Below are 21,917 nucleotides of genomic sequence, written 5' to 3' on the forward strand. Positions count from 1 at the left end.
ATATGACACATTTATATATGCAGGGTGCTGAATCCCATAAGGTCTGAGCTCCCTGGAAAGCAGCAAAATCACAATGCTGTGGGGGTAACTAGTACAGTACAACAACCATTATTGTAATCACAAATAATTAACTTTGCAATGTAACTATTCTTTACATTAATTATATAAATAGCTGTCATTCCTTTTCTTATTTAATCTGTGAAACCATGAAAGTCATGGACATGGACCAAGTAATGAAGTGAAGTCAGCAGTAACGGCAATATCCCAGACTCCTTTACAAATCAAGTGATTTTAAGAGTTGTTGCATCATGAGGAGAAACTTCCCGAACTTTGTGACGCGGCTACGGCAAAGTTTAAGTAATTGGCGCCTTCTTGTAAAATCGGCACTAAGCACAATACATTTAGATGTTTCTGTGTCTGTTTTCTGTCTGCTTCTGTGTCTGAAGTGCGTCGCACCTCCCTCAGCCCGCCTCCCGGCCGTCCTCGCTGGTCACGTTGGTGAAGGTCAAAGGTCAAAGGTCAAAGTGTCAGTCCACATTGAGCTGGTGAGAAACTTAACTGAACGACTGAGAAACTCTGAAGTCGATTGTTTACATTATGTTTTTTGTGTTAATTCATACTCTATGTTGACAACATCAACTAACGGCTAGCATGTAGCTAACTAGCGGTTACTTCCGCTAGCCGCGATGCTAACTTTCACTGTGGTAAACTCCATTGACGTAGGCTACAAACGTTAGCATTCAGAAGTCCGCTAATCGTGATGCTAGTTTTCGTTATGATAAACCCCACTGACTGATGCTAAAAACGTTAGCATTCAGAAGTCCGCTAATCGTGATGCTAGTTTTCGCTATGATAAACCCCACTGACTGATGCTAAAAACGTTAGCGACCTAAAAGTGTGGTAGCTGCTATGCTAATGTAAATTACCATTTGTTTATGCTAACAGCGACTTGAAAACTAGTTTTGTAATGGGTTTAAGAAATACTGATGATAAGCAGACATAGCTTATTAAAGTGGTTGCTACTTATTGTGTTTTGATGTACTTCTGTTAGCTCCTCTCTTAGCACTTATTTCTACAGTAACATTAACATTTTAAAGGTGCATCAGGGATAAACTCATGTTGTTATTTGTGTTTTCCATTGTGCACCTTAACTGCAGTTGAGTTGCTACTGAAAGTGTTAGGTCTTTAGAGTAATTACTTTTGTTGGTTGTGAATGAAATTGTGATTTTGAAACTAAAGGTAAGTTGTACAACAGAAGTTTATTAATTGGAGCGTTAAGTTAAATTCTTAAGCTTTGTCCTAGAATCAGGAATGCTCAAAAAATTAGCATAGATATAATTTTGTCTTGACCTTATTTATAGGTCAGGTTTTGTGTCGAGTGGGAGACCTCTTAAGAGACTTCAGAGGAGATTTCAGAGATTCCAGACGGAGAGACTTTTCCGGTTCTGGACGGCGAGCCCAGCCCATAGAGATACCGAGCCAGCTGCGGTAAGCTGGCTGTGAACCAACGAACACTCTCTCGTATTCCACGCCTGCATCAAGTGCGGTAGGATTGAACTGTACACACACACACAGCTCCGGAGACATACACCACTTGCTTCATGCTGTTCCTGCAGGGGATCTGGAGTTTGAACTGTGACTCCTTACAAAAGCCTTCAAACTATACCCGGGTCTTTATATTCGTTTTAAAGTGCGCACAGTTTGTGATGATTGGTTTATTTTTCCAAACAGATTGTGTACATATTGTACATCGTAACATGTGCTTACCTTGGGTCCCACCTGCTTATTAACTCAATCTAACTGTTTAATACAATCAGTTAACGTTACAACAGTGTCAGAAAGCCACAACCTTGAATCAGTTGTTTAAGCTAATAAAACATGAAAACATCTATCGTGGGTACTTGTACTTATAATAGATTGAACTGTGTATTAATAAAATGTTGCCTTGGAATCAAGACTGGACTTAAGATAATGAAGGTAATGTGAATTCTAGTAGGACCTGATATGAATGAGACAGCACACACTAATTGAAGAGTCTGGGCTTCAACATTTAATTTGCACAAGGTGTGCAAAGGGGCAGAATTAAACATTTTTAACAGTGTAAGAAACAGCCGTGCTGACGTTATATCAAAGCCATCTATGTTATAAAGTTAAAGACATGTCTACTGAAATTATCATGCTAACCAGCTAGCCCCTACCAGTTTCTTATTGCCAGAGGCGATTATCCAATAGCCCTGTGTCAGCCCTGTGATGAACTGGGAACCTGTTCAGGGTGTATCCCGCCGCTTGCCCAATGTCAGCTGGGATCAACTCCAGCCCACCGTGACCCTGCAAAGGATAAGTAGTAACAGAAAATGGCTGGACGGATGGACCTGCAGATGAAAAATAAGCTGTCAATATGTCAATGTTACAAGATAAAACATGTTTCCCCTGTCTTCCTTCCGTGTGCACAATACAACTGATTCAAAAACTTTAGAAGGAGTATGCATTAAAAGAACCATTCTGTGATAGCAGGTTCAGCCTTTTCTCTGTATTTTGCTGTTGGATCAGAGGGTGTGCTTTTATGTCAAGTGTATGCCAGGTGAGGGTCTTTTCAAATCAGCAGAAACTGCTTGTGTTCTGTCTCAAATTGACCTACATGTCATGTTTTTACAAAGACAAACATCAAACACAGAAAAAGTCTACTATAGCGATAGCTTTTTGAGACACTTTGATTCGTCTCACCTCTGAATTGTCCCCATCTAAACATCAGAGAGAAAATAAATTACCGTCCTGTTGACATTTCCCAAAACTGTCTGCAAAAATGGAACATTTTAAGCTTTTTAAGGTTACCGCTTGTTGTAGGGCTATTGTATAGGATTGCATTTGATTGTGTAGGTGTTCACATCCTGCAGATAATGATAATATACAGGACACTAAAAGAATTAAATCTGACATAAAGTTGTTGAGGGATTTGGTAACAAATTTCTAATTGATGACCATACATTTCTAGATCGATGCAATGGGTCTTAAATAGTCCAGAGGGCACAAATTCTCTGCAATGCATTAATGACAACATAGAATTTACATTTAAACCTACAATATGCAGCTTCTCGCCTCCAGGCAGTAAAGTGAAATGGTACCCTTAAACCTCCAACCCTCAGTGGGCCAAGTTCATACCCCAGCACTTGTCATTCATCCTGATGAGCTGTCGACTTTGAAACTATATCAAGCCTGAAGCCAAGGTAACTGACATCCTACAGCCACCACAGGCACCGGGATGAAAATAGGCAATATGCAGAACAAATGCTGCATCTGTGTTTTTGTAATGGCCGGCGTAGCTGCTTTTATTGTTTTCCTTCATTGTTTGTTGTTGGCGTGACTTCACTGCAGAACCATTACAGTCTCTTTTGAAAACTAAAATCCAGCTGACCACTGATAACACCCACAGAAAATGCTGTGATCACAAAAAAAAACCAGACTCAGACATCATTACTTAAAAATATAATCTAATATAAAAATAAATCAGTCAGCAATAACAGACAAAGTAGCACTAACGGGATCTTGATTATTGAACTTTCATTTTCACCCATAAGCTAAAAAGTAAGCAAAGATTTCTAATTGATTTTAGGGAGCCAACTAAAAACAGTTAGACCCCCTCTGCAAGAAAGAGTCAATACAGGCTAAAATGCAAACCAGTGTAGAAAGTGCAGTGTTCATTTCATCACAGAATCCCTTACATCATGGGTCTGGCACACAATGGTAATCAATACACGGGGAGTAGAGAAGGTGCCTCTGATTGATTCGGGTCAGAGTGAAGGTAATCAATACAAAAGCAGACTGGATCATGAACTTTGGAGGGAATCGCAAAAAACTAGGTCATGTATTTGTTTCGCTTCAATACACCAAGGATCAGATATATAATATTTGAATCGATCGCTTTAATTGACCTGTACGGCGAACGTTCAGTGATTTACTTTGGTGACATTGGTGTCACATTGACGATTGACATTTCACACTTTGCACTTTCACATGGCTTTAACAGACGGCACAATGAAAGGACAGGATGACAAAGAATTTGATACTGTCCATGTTATACTCTGTGTGCGTTCTATCTAATGCCGTAATTCAGTCTGGGAATTGAAAATACAAACAAAATCACCGTTCTGAAAACTAATTATTCCCTTTGTTTTAGGCAAAGTCATCCGGGATACCTTCTCTTGATGTTGTGTGTTTTTATGATGGCTTATACTTGCAATAAGATAGCTAGTATAACAGGCTGGCCACAGTGGGTGCTTGTTCAGAGCGTTGCTGAGCTGCTGCTGCTCACTCCCGTGTGTGTGTCCACACAACGTGGCTCTTGCCATTGATAATTACCAATATATATGTTATGCCGTGAGTTTTCTTTATCTCTGTAGCTCACTAAATTTGTGTATATATCTATTTAAGTATACTGAACGGGTTTGCAGTACATTTCTTCAACAATGCAAAAAAAAAGAAAATAGAAAAAAACTCAAATGTGGTTAAAATTCCCATGACAACTGTGATTATGCACGTAGATATAGCAGAGGTTTTAAAAATGTAACAAAGCGTAGCCTTGGATGCATCACAACTGATGTCAAACTAGTCTTGATGACGTTCCAGTTTCCTCTGTATTCATTTCCGTGCTCACAGGTTGGATAACTGACCTGAGGTGTTTTGACCCAGTGCATATTGTATTTGTTCAGTTGGACTGGATGCCTATCAAATTGTGAAATAGGATTTTTGGATCAATAAACAAAATGTTTTCAGTAAGACTGCACATGACTGTAGCTCCGAGCAACTTTGATTTTCCTTGGAGTTGAGGAGGGGAAGTGTCATCTCTAAGCCGTTTAACTTCTCTCCGCCTCTCTCCTTCTCTCTACATATGTCTGTATGGCTCTCTCGCTCTCTCACACATACACAAAACACACACTTTACACACAGCTAATATGTAGTTACTTTGCAAAAGAGTTTTTTTTATTTCCTCTCAATTTCTCTCTGGGTTTCTTCTTTCAATTTCCTCTTGTGTGTTTCCCATCCTTTCATGGTAGGTTGAGCTTTTCAGGCATTGTCAGACTTGTTTAAATTTTTAACAAGCGGTGGGAAGAAACAAAGAGACTGAGGTCCCTCATCTGAAATCTAAGGTATATTTCCCATGAAATGTTGTGCAGTGACGTGGAAGAGTCTTCGCCTTTTGTGCCTTTTGATGCTGTTGGCCCCTTTTACCCAAATGGTGAACGCAATGCACTCTTCAGCTTTCACAGTCGCGGTTGGTCTACCAAGCATATCTATGCCCAGGTGGTTTAAACTGAGCATCCTTCTTTAAATGTCTTTGAATCCACTCCCAGTTGATTTCATCGGTAGCGGTTTGAGAAGTATTTCGCCTCAGCTCTGGCTATGCAGCAAGTTTTGTAAGCTTAGTTTGCTTGTGCTCGAGGGTGATGAAACACAATAAAAAGAATTATGCTAATCAGTAACAATTTTCCGTTATGCCCCACACATGCTTCCCTTGATTGAAATGTAATTGGGTAAAATCATCAGCGGAAGATGTTGATCATGGCTGGCCCAGCAGAAACAGCGTCGTGCCTCATGTTGTCTTCAACAAGGAGTCATCTAATTTTGTGACAGGTGTGAAGGTAATTGAACACTGCCAGACATCAAAAGGCAGAAAGGAACATGAACAACAAGAGAAAACAAACACAGACAGCCATGCAAACCTGCAAATTGAGTTTAGTGCCAGACACTCTGACAAACCATGATTACTTTGTTTAAGTCTAAGGAAATCATACAGACATTTACCAGGAGACACAACAGTCGCCACCACTGGGGTCATGGGTTTGGTATAATTTAAGGATTTTATCCAGCGGGAGTTTTTACTTGTCACTTACAAACTTGGAGGGTATTTTATGAACTGATTTCAGTGTCTTCAGACTGAACGCTTTAAAATTATCCCTGGAAATGTAAGCTTTCAAAACCCACTTAGACCTCAATGTTGGGAAATACAATTTACAGCAAAGATAATTGACCAGTTAACTGAATATGAACACGAATTAGAGGCTACAGCCATGCCAGCAGCTTTGTGAGGCTTTATTTAGGCGTAAGGGTGCTTTGAGCAAAGAGCTAATGCCAGCATGCTAAACATACTCACTATGAGTGCTAACATGCTGGTACTAAGCAGGCTTATACAGGCAGCAAACAACAACCACAGCTGAGGCTGAAAGGAATATCATCACTACTTCAAGTACTTAAGTACATTTATTTACTGGAAGCTGGATGTGTTGTCACATTAAACTGCAGTTCAATGTTTGACACTTTATGCTAATCTGATGCTTTCCTTTGTCTTTAGCTCTATGAGCTCATTAGCTGTTAGCTGTCTTAGCCAAACACAACGCAAGACTCGGCTGCCCACCCACTGCTTAAATCTAACATGCTCTCCTCCAGCTGATTCTAACACATATTTGCATATGTAGCATTATCAGGGAAAAAATAGGATGCGTCCCCCGTTGACGGAGTCCTTTTGGATTTTAAGGCAGCATATTGTCATCGGTTTTGCGCTGAGTAGCCAGCAAGTGATAGTTACTGAAGCAGCAGCATGAGAAAACAATGCTCCATTGCAGTCGACGCTTGGTTCAGTTTGTCCTTTGTCAAGCAATTGTTGTATAAAAATATATAAAATCCCCCTCATTTGCTAAGCATAGTTGTAAATACAAAAATCCCTTTAATCCCAGAGACGTCCTGGGGTAGGATCTCTCTTTGTCCCAACAACATTAACATGACGCCATTAGTCTTGAGCCTGTAGTCCACATGACAGACTGACAGACAGACATCGCCATGCTTAAAATAAAAACGATAAAAGACATTTTTAACTTTTTAATATGCATTCATATTTTCTAAAGCTGGTGAGGGGCTTGGACCTCCTCACTGTTTCTGCAAATGGTTACAGCCCCTAAAGTACAAACAAATGAACAACTAAGACTGTAAGAATACATACTCACATGTAAGGTTCAGGGACATTAGGACCTCAGTGGAAGACAGAGATAGCGGTTACACAACAAACACCTTCAGTGTGCAGTGATTTTCAATTATGACTGCTTTCTTGCTGAGGCTTAATTGCAGCTAAAGGATCTGAGAATAGAAATAGAGTAGAAGTCGACGGTCCCTATGAGATACTTTTGAGAGCATGCCAATGTCAAACAGGAAACCAGGGAGAGTTGGCAAACTGGCTCCATCTCCTGGAGGAGACATGCGATGGGGCTCTATTGAATACAACCCCACCTTCACATGTTCACATTATTCTTTCAGCTGAGTGCTTACAGAAGGCTGTGTCTTCTTCTTCTTCTTCTTCTTCTTCTTATTATTATTAGTATTATTATTAGTATTATTATCATTATAAACAAGTAATATTTCACTGACATTCAAAAATTCTGCTTCAAAGCATGCACTGCAAATGAATAATAATAAAGCAGAGAACCAGTCCGTTTGTTCCATTTGTTTAGGGATGTCTGCAGGTGCAGTAAGGCATGAATTGGCCATCCATGACCAGTAATCATGTCCTGTCTATTAGACTGTACTGCTGGGAAATAACACAAGGAATAGAAAAGAGCTATGAAATTCCTGGAATTACCACAGCTCACTTGTCACAATCCAATTACTTTGTCTATGTTTGCAGCACATCTCCACCCCCTCCTCTCTCAGTCTGAGTTCATTTCCTGAGGTTAACACCTTATTATTTTTGACCACATATTCTGTAACGCGCACCTGCATATGCCTTTACCCTCGCAAACCCCTAAAATTGGAGAGAGGGAAAAAAATAAAACGCGTTAAAATGTCAGCACTTTGATGTCTTAAATGATATATGCTCCACAGTTCATGAATACAGCGTTGCCCTGTGTGGCTTCCAACATATTGGATTTTCCAGTGGGGAAGCAGCAATTATATTCAGCTGTTTGGTGGGGTTTAGAAAACAAGGACTGATCCTTATTGTGCATCTTAAGCTGGTCCCTCTCCCTTAAATGAATTCGTTTAACAAGCACTTCTTGAGGGTTTGTGTGCCAAGAAGCACTGAGTTACAGCTGTTCCACAATGCCTCTCTGCCACAGTCCAAATTTAGCTGGATGGCTGGAAGGGAAATTGCTCTCCAAGCTGGTTCAGGATCTTACTCGGAGGTGCACCCCACTACATAGTACGACAGCATTTTCTCTCCTTTACGAACCAGAATAGTACAATATTTACTAACCCATGGCAAAAAAATGACTGCACTGTGTCTGCAGGGGGTTGAAAGGCTTGTTGATCAAGCCATATTGATTCACTTCTGTTCTTTTGTTGTTGAGGTTTGTGATTTTACAGCCCATGTTTTGTAAGAAAAACTCCCACTTTAGTGTCTTGAAGCTCCCAGAGTCCTATCATTCTGTTACTGATGTCCAATTCACTTGTGTCATGATTTGTGAGCATAAAACATAAATTTCCTTTTGTTGTGAAGTGTTTTTAAAAGACCCTTGGGTCTTTGTCTCTCTTGCAAAATTAGCATTTCTTTCATTCTTTCAGTTTCATGTACATGCAAATAAACTGAACTAAATATATGAAAATGGTAGAAATAAAACCCAAATTTCCCATCAGCACAGAGCACCCGCTGAGTGTTTATTCCCATATGTGGTCTTAGCTTGTTTGCTAGTTTGTTGTGTCACAACATTTCCTGAATAAAGTAACAGCTTTTGAACAATAATGAATATGAATTGCCTGAGCCACATGTGCAAAGAAAACATGATGTTGTGTTGTTTCTGAGAAAGTGCAGCCACATGCTGTATGTCCATATGGTTGCACTCTAATGATACTTGCAGAGGTTTGGCTTCAGAGTGAAATTGTAAATGACTGTAACCAAGAGAAACTAGCTTCCTGGCATGCTCACTATGGGGAAATACTTCATTTGTCTCCAGATTTCACTTGAACCCACTCAGCGTTCATGGCTGTCAATGTCAGACAGCCAGTACCATGGCTGTTCACCTTGAGGGGTCCCTAGGAGATTGGCTTCTCTGGAGCTAACAGATATGGACTGGAGCCCAATTTCCTTTTGGCTAATTAGCTTGGCTACAATACCAGTGGCAGTCCTTATCAGCCCCCAAGCCTTCTGCTCTCTGTCTGTTTGTTATTTCTGGAGAGCAGTAAGATAGCTTGTCCACAAAGTTAACAGTGACAGGTTTCTCTTTGTATTTGCTTGATAGCAAAGGTTATGTGTGTTTGAAAGCATACAAGCATGCCTGCATCATGTCCGTCTCAAATTTCAGACACATGTAGTGAAACTATTTTATGAGGGATAAACTGGTAAAAGTCTGAAGCTCAGTTAACTCCCCAGAGGTTAATTATTTAAATGGACAATTTCAGAAAATGTTCATACAAAACACACTGGTGAATACATATCTAAGAAAAAATGTCCTTTTCAGACTGGCAACAAACTGTAGTTTTACTGACACAACTAGATAACAGACCTTTTGTATGTAAGCCTAATTTAATAACATGGTTTTGTATGTAAGCCTAATTTAATAACAGGGGCAGGTGATATTTAAAGACTGACTTGAGTTGGCATTCATAAAAAAATATAATACATTAGATATATCCAGCACCTGTAACTATAGAGGAAAAATAGTTCAACATTTTAGGAAAAATTACTTATTCAAATTGTCACATACACATTATCAGGACAATGGCAGCGTAATGTGTTCCTGCTGTGCTCCCCCCTGTTGTGCAAAGAGTTACATACAAAAGAGTTCAAACCGGAGGATGATTAGAGGAAACGACTGTGGAATATAAAACACAGCCAGCAAAATGTAAGTTTAAAACTATTAAGAACAAATAAAAACACATAATAAATGTTATATAAACATAGAATGCAAAAATCATAGTGTGCAACATATACATTGTATTGTATGTATAATATCAATAAAATAATTGACATATTGAATGTTGCATCCATGCCAACAGTTTGGATAAGATCAATACAACTCTTTGCCATTAAGCTACCGACAGCAGCTGGTTAGCTTTAGCTTAGCATAAAGACTAGAAACAAGGGGGAAGCAGCAAGCCTGGCTCTGTATGAATGTAACAAAATCAGACTTTGGCATCACCATGAATTTGCCGGCAAACCAGTTGGATTTTGTTACATCTCGACAGAACCAGGCTAGCTGAGGCTAACCGCCCACAAGTTGTAGCTTCATATCTAACAGGCAATGTATGCGTCTGCAAATCACGGATATGTTTAAACTTAGCACTTCTATATGTTGCAACTTTTCATTTCTTTGGCTTCATTTTTTATCTTGTATGTTTTATGTTGTGCTTGTGATCTGGTTAGGTTTAGGCACAAAAAACACTTGGTTAGGCCAAGGAAAAGATTGTCTATCAGCTTGAAATATCTGTACTTTGCTAGCGCTGACCTGAAAATATTGCAACGTCCTGTCAAAAATATTCAGTGGTTTCACATGTACAAATGTTGAATGGCAGTCACTGACTTGGCAGCCGTCTAGCTGTAACACAACTGTCTTTGCCCTCCACCTCCCAACATGAAGGTCACATCATATACAGGTATCGTGAACAAGATATAACACGTATTATAAAAATGTCAATAAAGTACATATGACATCCACAAATATGAATGGTTGCAGAACTTAAGCTGCCACCATTTAATTCTGGCGACTGGGCTGAGACGGAAGCAAATTTTCTCAAAATATATTCAATATTACTTTAAGATACTTCACTGTCAGATGATAACATAAACAATCTACTGTGTTGTTATTTAAAAACAAACTATCAAATAGAAATAATCATTATTGCTTGCTTTGGTTGTGGTTAGAGGGGAGTTGCCGCCATCTTTTTTATGTCAGAAACGCATTGCTACACAGTTTGACCTCTGATTAGCTTCTTTAAGCAGAGAGACGCTTTAGATGTTCTACATTGTTTAACGTCTCGTTTGTCTCTCTCCTGACTGCTTGGCACCTATCTCATCCACTCTGGACGGAAATGCACCCACTCAGCAAAAAACACTTATTGTGTGAATTTTCTCGTGAGCAGGATATCTTCAGAGAAACCTTATTCTAATTCATGTAATCCTCAGAGATGGCACAGGCCCAGGATGCACCCATTCAGAATGCACCAGTGCCCTCAAATGCCTGCTCAGTCCCAGAACACAGACAGTAAAGGGCCTCAGGGTAATTTCACACTCTGTTATGATTTTGTTCAGAAATAATATGGGTTTGGAGAGAAGTTCGGGTGACTTCAGAGAAAAAAACAAAACGTTCTGGTGTTGCTAAAATTGTGAGTCTCGCTTTGATAGCTTAGAAAGCCCTGTACCTGTCAAGTAAATGCAAATGTGTTTGCATATTAAGTAGAAAAATTACAGTGATTATGGCTGTGCAGTAACAATAAAGCTTTGTTCTTAGTATTAGCACCCGGAATGAAATAAGAAACCTCGGTGCGTAATCTAATGAAACTAAAGAAAGAGTATTCTCATATAAAGAGCCTGTTTCTGTGTTGCATGTTTCATGACGACATGCAAGAAAAATGGACAACAGACGTTTGAAGGAAAGCACCTGGTAAACACAGACGCTCTAATGTCTCCTTAATGTGTTTCTTTGGAACATTTGGCTGCAGGGCATCACAGGGTGACACATGTACACAATAATAGCGGACTAAAAGAAGCATAGGACCATATAATAGCCGCCATGACCATTAAACTTTAATAGGTGCACATAACTAATGCAGTTAAACCTGCTGCAGGTTTTTCCTTGTCCCAGACCACCAGACTCACAGATTAAATTTCTAACCTAGATTGATTTGCACAGACATGACCAATGGTTTTAATGTGATAATGCATCGTAGGTCAGTGTACTGTTATGGTGGTGGGGAGAATGATTGTGGTCACAATTACGTGACTAGCTTGCAGCTCTCCTGGCAAACAACACAGAATTACCGCCAAGCAGAGGATGTCAAGGCAACCTAATGCTCTGTCATTGAAACCCATCTCAATTAAGCTGCGGCTGGACAGGTGCCTGGGAGTTGACTGATTGGTTATTCCCTTCCCCTCTCAGTGTGGTGATGTTCCTATTTTCCCGGTGGGAAAACTGAGGATGTTAAGGAGGTCTAAATGGAGTTTCTCTGTGTTGTTCAATAAGGGGAAAGGCACTTACTAACTCTTGAATGTACGAGTCAGGATCTCCCTGTTGTGATAATAGCTTCACTCTGGTCTTTACAGTGCTTAACTCTTTCATTTGGCTGTTGACCTGCTATTTCAGAAGCACATCGTTTCTGTTATTAGACTGTAATTACACCGAAATTACATACTGTAAATCTTTCTTTAAGTAGGCTACCAATTTTCTCTGCAACTACTCATAATGTGTACATTTTAGATTTAATAAAAAGAAAAACTAGTTTACTTAGTTTCCACTTTATTTTTGAGGTAGAACAAGAAGAGAAGGACACTCATATGCTCCTAAAATACAGTGGTGGACAGTAACTAACATTTACTCACCTTGCCACCTTGTAAACATTGTGCTTTTTACTCACTTCATTGGTTTGATTACTTCACTTCTGCTTACTTTGCAGATTCACATCATTAATATTATGCTATATTATCAAAGGTTAAGGCATGATAGGATAAAAACTTTATCGATTCCTGTAGGGGAATTTACAAGCTACATAGCACCTGTAACAGCTGCACCATTAAAGTGACATACACATTAATGCCTCAGTAATTATCATCAAATACTATAACAGCATTGTTCTTCCAACATTGCTATAGTAACACTGTGAGTGCACTCAACTACAACAGCAGGTTAAAGTTGAAGCAGGAAGTCTGTAAACTGATGGATGTTTACAACAGCGAGCTCAGACAAGAGCTTTGCAGCCTTAGCTTTTGCCTTTTGCTTTCTTTTACAAAGATATTTGACCCGTACGACAGCTTGCATTCATTGGACCTATGATTTGGTAATTGGTGCTGTAAGATTTAAATAGTTTCACAGTTTCAGAACGATTAGAGCCGCACATGACAAAAATAATAATCCACGATTTCCCTCAAAGTAAGAAATAACCAGTGTAAATCAAAAATGTCTCAACACAGTAGCTAAATATCTAATTACTTGGTTTTCTAAAAACTGCTCTGTTAGATTAATTAAATCAATTAAAAAGAACAGATTGTTTTCTGTTTAAATGTCTGGAACCATTGACAAAATAATATTTCCACTGAAGAGTTCAGTAATAAAATTGTCAAATCATATTTAAGTTGCTTTTCGTGAGTTGATATAAATGTAACTCATTGTGTTAAATGGGCACATGATATCATCTCATATCAGTCACAGGCTTCTGTATCGTACCGAATCGAAATCGTATTGTGGCAGACTTGCTGTTATCGGCAAATATCGTATCGTTGGCCAAAGAATCGATATGATATCGTACCATGATGACACTTGCGATTTACACCCCTATTAAAAACGTACTGGTTCGGCTTCAGCCTGAGGTGCTGAGGCAGGGAGCCCTAAAACTGAGGGTGATATGATGATTCAGAGTAGACTTGTATAAACTATTCTCTCTGTCATGACTCAAAATAGAGGAAAGTGGTGTTGGGAGATAGCACGAACCTCCACATGTGTGGCGCTCTCCAAGTGAAACTCCCCACTGTCAGGTGAAAAGCAAGTCCGCATGCATTAGAGGAGGCAAATGACAGTCTGCACCCTGCCAAGACTCACAGAGGGGCTGGCAGTGACAGAAACTGAGCTCCACACTAGGAACTGGTGATATGAATCTTTATCATATTTTTGGGGAAACTGCTCTGTAAATGAGACAAATAGTTGTTTGGTCGCAGCCAAGACAGAGGCACAGAGGTCTTAATGGTGCTGAATATCAACACAATAACTAGCCAGACTGTAAAGGAATAACAGTCACAAGCCTGTAAGTGATGCCACAGACAGATGCCACGGACGTTAGGTGGCTTCCAGGAGGTAAATTTTCCATTTCATGAGTTTTGTCGCTGCAACTGGCTGATGGGTAGACCTTATCAGAGCACAGATAAAAGAGGACGGTTTCACACTGTCGGGTCGAGAATCTTAATCACAACCTGGGTGCTGCTGCATTTTCTACCTCGAGCTGTTGAAGACTTCCTTTGGATACATTTCATAACCGACAGCTGTTATCCATGCTTGTTTTTGACAGAATGCTAAGAAACCTGAGTACCATGACCACCATGAGCCATAATGTGCAAATGAGCCAGCTAAAATTATAATAAGATATTGGTACACGATCACATACAAAAATTATGTTTTGCATATGTGAAGCAAGATGATTTTGAGGTACAGCAACATTGATTGCAGATATTCTTGTCCTTGACATGTATAAATTCTTTGACCAAAACATGGTAATCTTTGAATCAGTGAACCATTGTAATCTTAAAGGGTAACTCCAACAATGTTTACAGGTCTTGGGAGGCTAAGTTGCATTGTGGGTAATGTAGGTGGCAGGTTTTGGAAAGCAGTCTGCTGCTATGTTGAACTCATTATGGACAGTTTAAAAACAAATGAACAAAATAGATACAGCAGAGCCAGAGATGTAACATTTTGGATTCAACACGTTCTTAGTACATGTAGCTTCTTCTGGAGCCACAAAAGGCTTTATACTACATTTTTCACCTATGCATTAGTTCTCCTCAACACCTGTAAACACACTTTAATAGATACACTTAGTGGACTTGAAACTAACTTAGAATATTCAGGTCAATTTACTATAATCACCACTTTAGAAAATAGTAGAGGAAATGTTCAAGTATAACTCAGCAGAACCACTATATATTTGAGCACGTGCAGTAATATAGATCACTGAGGATGCCGTACACTGAGATGCATCGAGAATCATTTTGCATTCGAAACACTGACAGCTGAATCGTTATCGATTGAATAATAATAATATCCAGTCAGCCATTTTCTTTCTCCTCTTTACCATCCCAATGAAAATTTCTGTTCCACACTTCACATTTCCAATGAAAATTGTTAAATATGTCATTGTTATAAGGTAGGCGTATAATAGAAATGCAAGCCAGGACAGATTAATTATTGTAATTATTGTGGTACAGTGGCTTCTTTGCAGCTCAACAGCAGAAAGCGGGGAATTGGCAGAGATTCAGCGTTTTTTTCTCTTTCGCTGTGTATTTCCATCACAGGCTTGGTCTTACATTTCATATAAAGTGGTGTTAAAAAGGTCTTAAAAAGTCTTAAATTTAACTTGTTTCTATCTGTAGACGCCCTGTATAGGTTTTGGTGGCGGGTTGTTTAGACCACAGACGACGCTTTTCATCACAGCTTCCAGTGTGTCTGTGGTTGTATTCACATCCATGATCTCCAGTTTGACCTTTTTTTGCTGTTGAAACTTTTACGAAATTCTTTACCAGTCTGATAATAGTTTTTCAATAGAGGCACTGTTGGGGAAAGGGCAGACATTAAGTGAGGAAGGGTCAGGGGGAGTTTCGCTGCTGCTGCTAGTGGTGTACATGTAATATCATCAGAAAGCAAAACAGGCTCATGGGCTCTATGTCTCAGCCAAAAGGCATTGAAAAAACTGGCTCTTCTCTGGTTCAACAACTGTAGAGGAGCTTCTTTATTTTTAAACTCAAGCTCCTTTTATGGTTTATGCTCTTTTCTGGGGCAAAAAGCAACTCATGGATCCAGAGAGTGGGTCGTTTACTGTAGATTAAATGTTATTCAACCAGAAACGATATAGAGATTGGATTTGAGTGAATGTTAAACTCCACATTCGAGAATAACTTTGGCTCTCTGGATCATACAGCTCAGGTTTAATTTATTTAGACATTACATTGCATTGTTTTACTTTCTTTATTGCATGTAAGGGTTATAACTCATCAGGAAGTAGCGCAGCATGCAATTAAATGTTGTTTCCTCAGTCTGTTGGTTAATCTGTTATCTCGTGTTTATCGAAGAACATTTTATGGTACATTTGTCAGTGTTGCATTTAAATGGTGATAAGAACCTGATCAGAGAGGAGAATTATGTGGGCATTCAACAGAGATAAAAGCTCCGTTATCTTCAGAGCAAATGTGTACAAATGTGTGCAGCTACAAACAAGTGGAAAGATTCAGGTCTGTCCTTGTTAAAATGTCATACATGTAGATTTAGATAGAGATGGAGATAGAGCGAAAATAATTTCATATTTAAGAAACGGTAATTTATATTTCCAAAAATTGTGATTATTTATTAGCCTCGCTTGAAATCTGTTGCGTGACTTAAAGAAAAGGTTGCCAAACTTTACCATGTACATCACAAAATACACACAAGAGAAACACACCAACACGCACAAAGAGCTTTGAACTCAAACGTGCACATTAAAGAATAAAGCTTGTGGTGTTTGTTGCAGTGCATTAGAGGAAAGTGAGCAACCTCAAGTGGCATGGACCTGTGCACCTGTCATTTCAATCCTGTTCATCCCCTCATGATGGTTTCAGGCCCAGTCTCTCACAATTGTGCCCTCCAGTCAGTCATGAGGTCTTTATCCCCACGGGGCGGCACAGTGACCTGGTGGTTAGAGGCCAACCCATAACTGAAAGTTCAAGCGACTGAGTTGCTGCATCCATCCGTGCCCATGTGTCAAAGTGGACTAGAGTTAGACATTGAAGTATTACTTACTCCTGTGGCCTGGCATCCTGCTGACCCAGCACTGTTCCCCCTGCAATTTTAAACTGCTTTCTGTGTTAACTTTTATTGTGAGGTTTAAAGGAAGTACTTGCTTTTGTTTTAAATTGAGTTTTGTCTCAAGTGCGTCTGCAGCTCTAGAATCCATAGCCTTCTTATATCTTTTAAAAAAAGAAAATAAGCAGCCTATTCACCTGAATACAATTTTTTTTTTACATTTCTGCAAACCAGAGACACGTTCAAATTTGTGTGTCATACCATATTGACATTTTTGTGTCATATCAGGTGCACATTACATGCATATATTACACTCCATTAAGTGGAGTGGATGGCGGTGGTGTTACAGCTGAGCAAGACGGTTGCCAACACAGACATTCAACACTTGTTGTCGTTGGCTGGCCCGACCGACCAACCCAAAGAGGCAGTTTGGGAGTTGGGAATGAGACTCATTGATCAACTGTCTTACAAATTTGAGCTTTAAGCCAAAACTTAATCATTTCCGAACCCTAACCTAAACCTAACCAGACCATAAGCACAGTGTTGTCGTACCATGAAATTGAAAATCAAGCCTAAAGAAACATAGAGAGAAACAACATGGAGAAAGTAAGACTTTAGCATATCCATGGTTTACAAAAACATACAAGGCCAATGTTTATTCTGGCGATTGGGGTGGAAATAGAAGCACGATAACACTTGAGTCGAATATCAGGTTTTCTACTTCCTCCTCCTCTGCATTCATTTGTACTTGCCAATGATGGTAAATTAGACTCTTGATTACAGCAGACTTTTAATAACTCTTCCACCCCACTAGATTTGTCATAGCACAGCTCCACTATTGCTCCTTTTCAGAGAATTTTTTAATTTTGAAAATGAATTGCAGTTACCTGAATTGTGTGCTTTTTCCAACCTGGCATAGTAAGAAAACTAAGATGACCCTGGAGGCAGAGCTTGTGTTGCTTCATGCAAATTCAATTACACTGGCCAAACCGAACAATAAAAAGTAAATAAAACCTTGTTGAACATAAACTAAATTCATACAATTTCAGCTGCCCTTTTACTACAATCATTCTGCTACTACTGATAATAATGTTTATTTTTTTCCTTCATTATCTCTCATTGCTGATGTTGTCAAGAACGGTTTTCGTTTTTGAACCGTAAACTCGGTGGGTTGGGAGGCTCAGCAAATGTTGTCCGCCCACCAAAGGTGCCTCTTAATCACAGTAGGAAGTGAAGAAACAGCTTGTGATTCTGTGAGTAAATATAATGTGAGACTTTCTCCTTTAGCAGATCTCTTTTAATGACTTGTTTGGCATTTTTCTGCTAACTGAGAAAAGCGGTCGTCAAGTACAGTAAGTGTTTTGTGTTAAAGTGGAAAACAAATCTTTGGATTGAGAAGAAATAACCTGCTTAAAGTGACTTGTATCAGCAGTGACTACAGTGTATTACCCTTAAACTCCACAGCAGATAACAGCGCTTAGTAAGTTCTGTTTGGCCTTAGGTTCAGTGTCAGGAATAAGGAATAGCACTGTACCTTCCAAGGCCAATGCAAGCGACATTTCATGCCTGCAGAACAGCCATGATCTGCAGGCATAACCATAACCTTCACCTGTCTGAACGCCTGAGGAGGAAGGGTAGTGTTTCATGTTAAGAGCGAGTTCAACTGTATGCCAACTAAAAATCAAAAGACTCAGAATCAGAGCACGTGCAGTCCCCTCTGATATTGACTCAAAAGCTCGGGTTCAAAAATGCAAGTTAAGACATGAAAATCTTGAAAAAGGTGGAAAACAGCGGAAGGAACAAGAAGATGATGATATTTTATTGCAGGTTTCTTGTCAGTGAGTCATTTTATGAACCTATCACAGTGACAGCTTATAGGAAATCTCAAAATAACAGAACAAACACATAATGTTTTACTATTAGATAGTTCAGTTTGAAATTGTGTTTTCTAAAGAAGCTAATGATGTACAAATATCAATAGAAAACCCTGAAACAGTCCCATTGTACATAAATTAAATAGAAAACCTTCTCCTTTGGACACAAATTGCATTCTGGGCGCCTAAATGGATATTTTTCTGATTGATGACAATGTGCCCTATAATGTAATAAAGCTCATTTGGGTGTGAAATACTACACATCATTTCTATGAGTCCACAAATCCTATCTACTGCTTCAGTGAGCTCCACTTCCAATGGAGCAGCTCTGGGTTTTCTCTCTTCATCACATCACGAATTAGAGCCTCAGTTCAACTGAAGCTTCAGGAATGAACTGTTTAAGCTCAGAAATAACATAGAAATTCTGCTCGAGGGTTGATGCCTGGCGTAAGATTGCTGCTCTTCAAATATACTGGAAGCGCAGAGTGTCAGAGCCACCTTCTCTTGCCATGAAATAGACTGATAAGGTGAAGGTTATGATCTTTAATTGATTTCACTCCCATTTCACTCATGAAGGGAGATGTAGATGGAATCATTTTTAAGCCTGGTGACATGGTGGAAAAGGAGGGCAACGTTAGCAAGATGTGTTAATATTTTGTGTAGTCGGGGTATGTGAAATGAAATGATTAGACCTGCATGGGAGGAAACAGCTCATGGGAATGATTCCCAATGTTTATGTTGGATTATTCTTTGGGTTACTGCAGCTGTCTGTCTCTGATTCATTTGTGACAGAACAGAGATGTGCACATCCACCAGACCTCGATAAAACATCGACTTAAATAAGGTATCCACGCGCTGAAATCAGATCTCCTATAAGCATTTATTAGCGTGATGTTTCAACCCAACACAGGGCTTCCTCAGGAGACACAGGTCACCTTCATCATAGGAAAACCTGGATTGGTTGGAAAAAAATCTAATCGAAGCTTCAGGGAGCTCTGATTCCAGTGTGGGAGTAACTCTCTATGGTATTCATGCCATACTGTAGATGTAATAGCATTCATTAGGCATGAAAATAGGACATTTCACTGTAACACATTTATATATTGCGTCATTATTGTTTCAGAAAAACTGTATTTTTCTGCACAGATGTTCACTGAAAATTAGCATTTTTTTAATCAACACATGAAGAATCAGTTAACTGTTGCTTTATGTTGCTCAAATATATCATAATTATTAGATATTACCAGGTTTAAACTGAACCTTAAAGCCAAGGCACACAAGAATTTTGCAGTGCTCAATTAAAGGAAAAAACTCCACTTAAAAAAAAGTGATTTACCTATGGATACTTCACTCGGATGTTTGACCTTCACTGCGCAGAGTGATGTATGTGCAGAGTATGACACGGGAAGGTTGTTGTCATATTCATCTGCTGCAGGGAGAAAGTTTCTCTGTGCTCATCATAAATCTGAGTTTAAGACGTGCATCGCCATTTTTTTCTGTGTTTGGAAGCTAATCATGGGCCCAATCCCAATGTTCACACTCACAGACTTTGAGGCGTATTCCCGGTAAGTCAGCGACGGCTTAGGGCTGTCCCACTGTCAAATCATGAAGTTCATGAGGGCTTTCGCACTGACATTTTGAGCCCGTTATGGCCACTTTGTGTAAGTATGCATTTCTGCAGACTTTGCCTCAGACTCAGGGGAAGCCCGGAAATGATTTAAAAAAAGATAATCCAGATCAATATTGAATTTCTTATTAATTTCATTATTCCATTATGCAATGTCTTTTATTCACAGAAATGTCACCATGATCTGACATTTTCTCCTGGAACCGATTCTCTACTTAAAGCACTCAGTTTACTTAACCACAAAAAAGTAATAACCTTTTGAAACAATATGGAACTTTTTTTCCCTTGAAACCTCTGACTGAATGTGTTTCTGTTTGTGTCCATGTGCACTCCTTTTGATTTTGTTAATATATATATTAAAACAAGTGAAATGTCACAAAGTGCTGTCCCGTTCCTATTTATACCATTTCAGCCCACTTGCAACCTCTTTCACTCAACACGTACCAGGTGATGCCATGTCTGTCAGAGTTCAGGGTCTAAGGCCTTCCTGCTCGAGGTCTCTGTGACCTTGCATGTGCAATGTGGTTTTGTTCTGTCCTCGACACGGCTTCATACCCCACCAAGAGCGTTTAAGAAGTGGAGTGTCATGCCTGCCTGATATTGTCGACTTAATCAGATCATGTTTATTTCGTAATTTTTCCTTGATTCTTGTGCTTCTACCATGGGTGAGTAGGCTCTTTTTGTGTCTGTTTTAAAACTGTTTCGATCGTATTAGATTACTTTTATTGTCCGCCTCAGTGGAATGTTTATTGTTGTCTGCCAGGCTCAATCTGCTCTACGCAGCTTCACGTGGCTGCTGTCGGCTTCTGTCATAAATAAACTTGGCGCGTGTACTCCGCAGAGTAGAACAGACAGCCGCTTCTGAAATGCACCAGGGTGCTGCTGGAGGAACTGCAAGCATTGTCTAGAATGGCTGCGATAAACTCTGGCGGTCGTGTTGTGGCCGTAGCGTGACGCAGACGTGCCTTGTCGAGTCTGGGCTAGAATTGGGTCAGTCAGCCATCAGTGAGGTGGCGTTTGCACTAGTCATCCCTCGTCGGCGGCTTTTTGGCAGATTGAGCAAGTTAATTCTGCAGCAGAGCCCGCCAGTGACAGAAATCACACTGACAGGATGTTCAGCTAAACAAATCTGTGAACAAGAAGTGAAACAGCAAAAGAAATGGAAAGCCCCTTCGCCAGTGCCATTTGCAACTTTTATCAGACATATTGTTAATTAGAAGTGGCTATATTGGTGAGAGTGGTGTGAAAATGATAAGCAAACTCTGCTTTATCACAACAATAGTTTGTATATCCACAGTAACCTGAGTGTTTTGGTTTTGGTTTTTGAATGACGAAGATTGTTTCTGTGCAGAAACGAGGACTGTGAAAGCATCTACAGCTCCAGTGTGCGTTCCAAAATACACACAAAAATGAGCAGCCAGTAAACTACTTAGTCAGAATATCACAGAAAATGAATAGATAAACTCACAAGTTGCAGTTCACCCACAAAGTAAACGCAAATTATGTTTTTGTGTCACAGAACAATAGATTTATGTAACTGAAAAATAACTAGGAAGCTGTTCAGACCTAAATAAGAGATATCTTACTGTGCAACAAAGCTGTGCAACTTAGTATGCTGTATGACATCTTCGTGGACTGCCTCATTATGCCTAATTCATCGCACAAACACAGTGCTTCACATTAAACTTTCCAAAAGGGAAAAAAAAAAAGATGTAGTGGTTGCCGCACGCAGAGAGGCAAGCATGA

At 39.5% G+C, this 21,917-nt stretch overlaps 1 long non-coding RNA gene across 1 annotated transcript in view; it reads left to right on the forward strand.

The window, feature by feature from the left end:
* Nucleotides 1-476: 476 nt before the first annotated feature.
* LOC141012856 (uncharacterized) overlaps nt 477-21,917 on the forward strand; it is a 54,222-nt gene continuing 32,781 nt past the window's right edge. The window contains exons 1-2 of the long non-coding RNA XR_012180414.1: nt 477-545; nt 1,362-1,546. This is a non-coding gene — a long non-coding RNA (uncharacterized lncRNA). The remainder of the gene's footprint in view (nt 546-1,361; nt 1,547-21,917) is intronic.

The sequence above is a fragment of the Pagrus major genome, chromosome 18 (genome assembly GCF_040436345.1).
Source record: "Pagrus major chromosome 18, Pma_NU_1.0".
Lineage (NCBI taxonomy): Eukaryota > Metazoa > Chordata > Actinopteri > Spariformes > Sparidae > Pagrus > Pagrus major.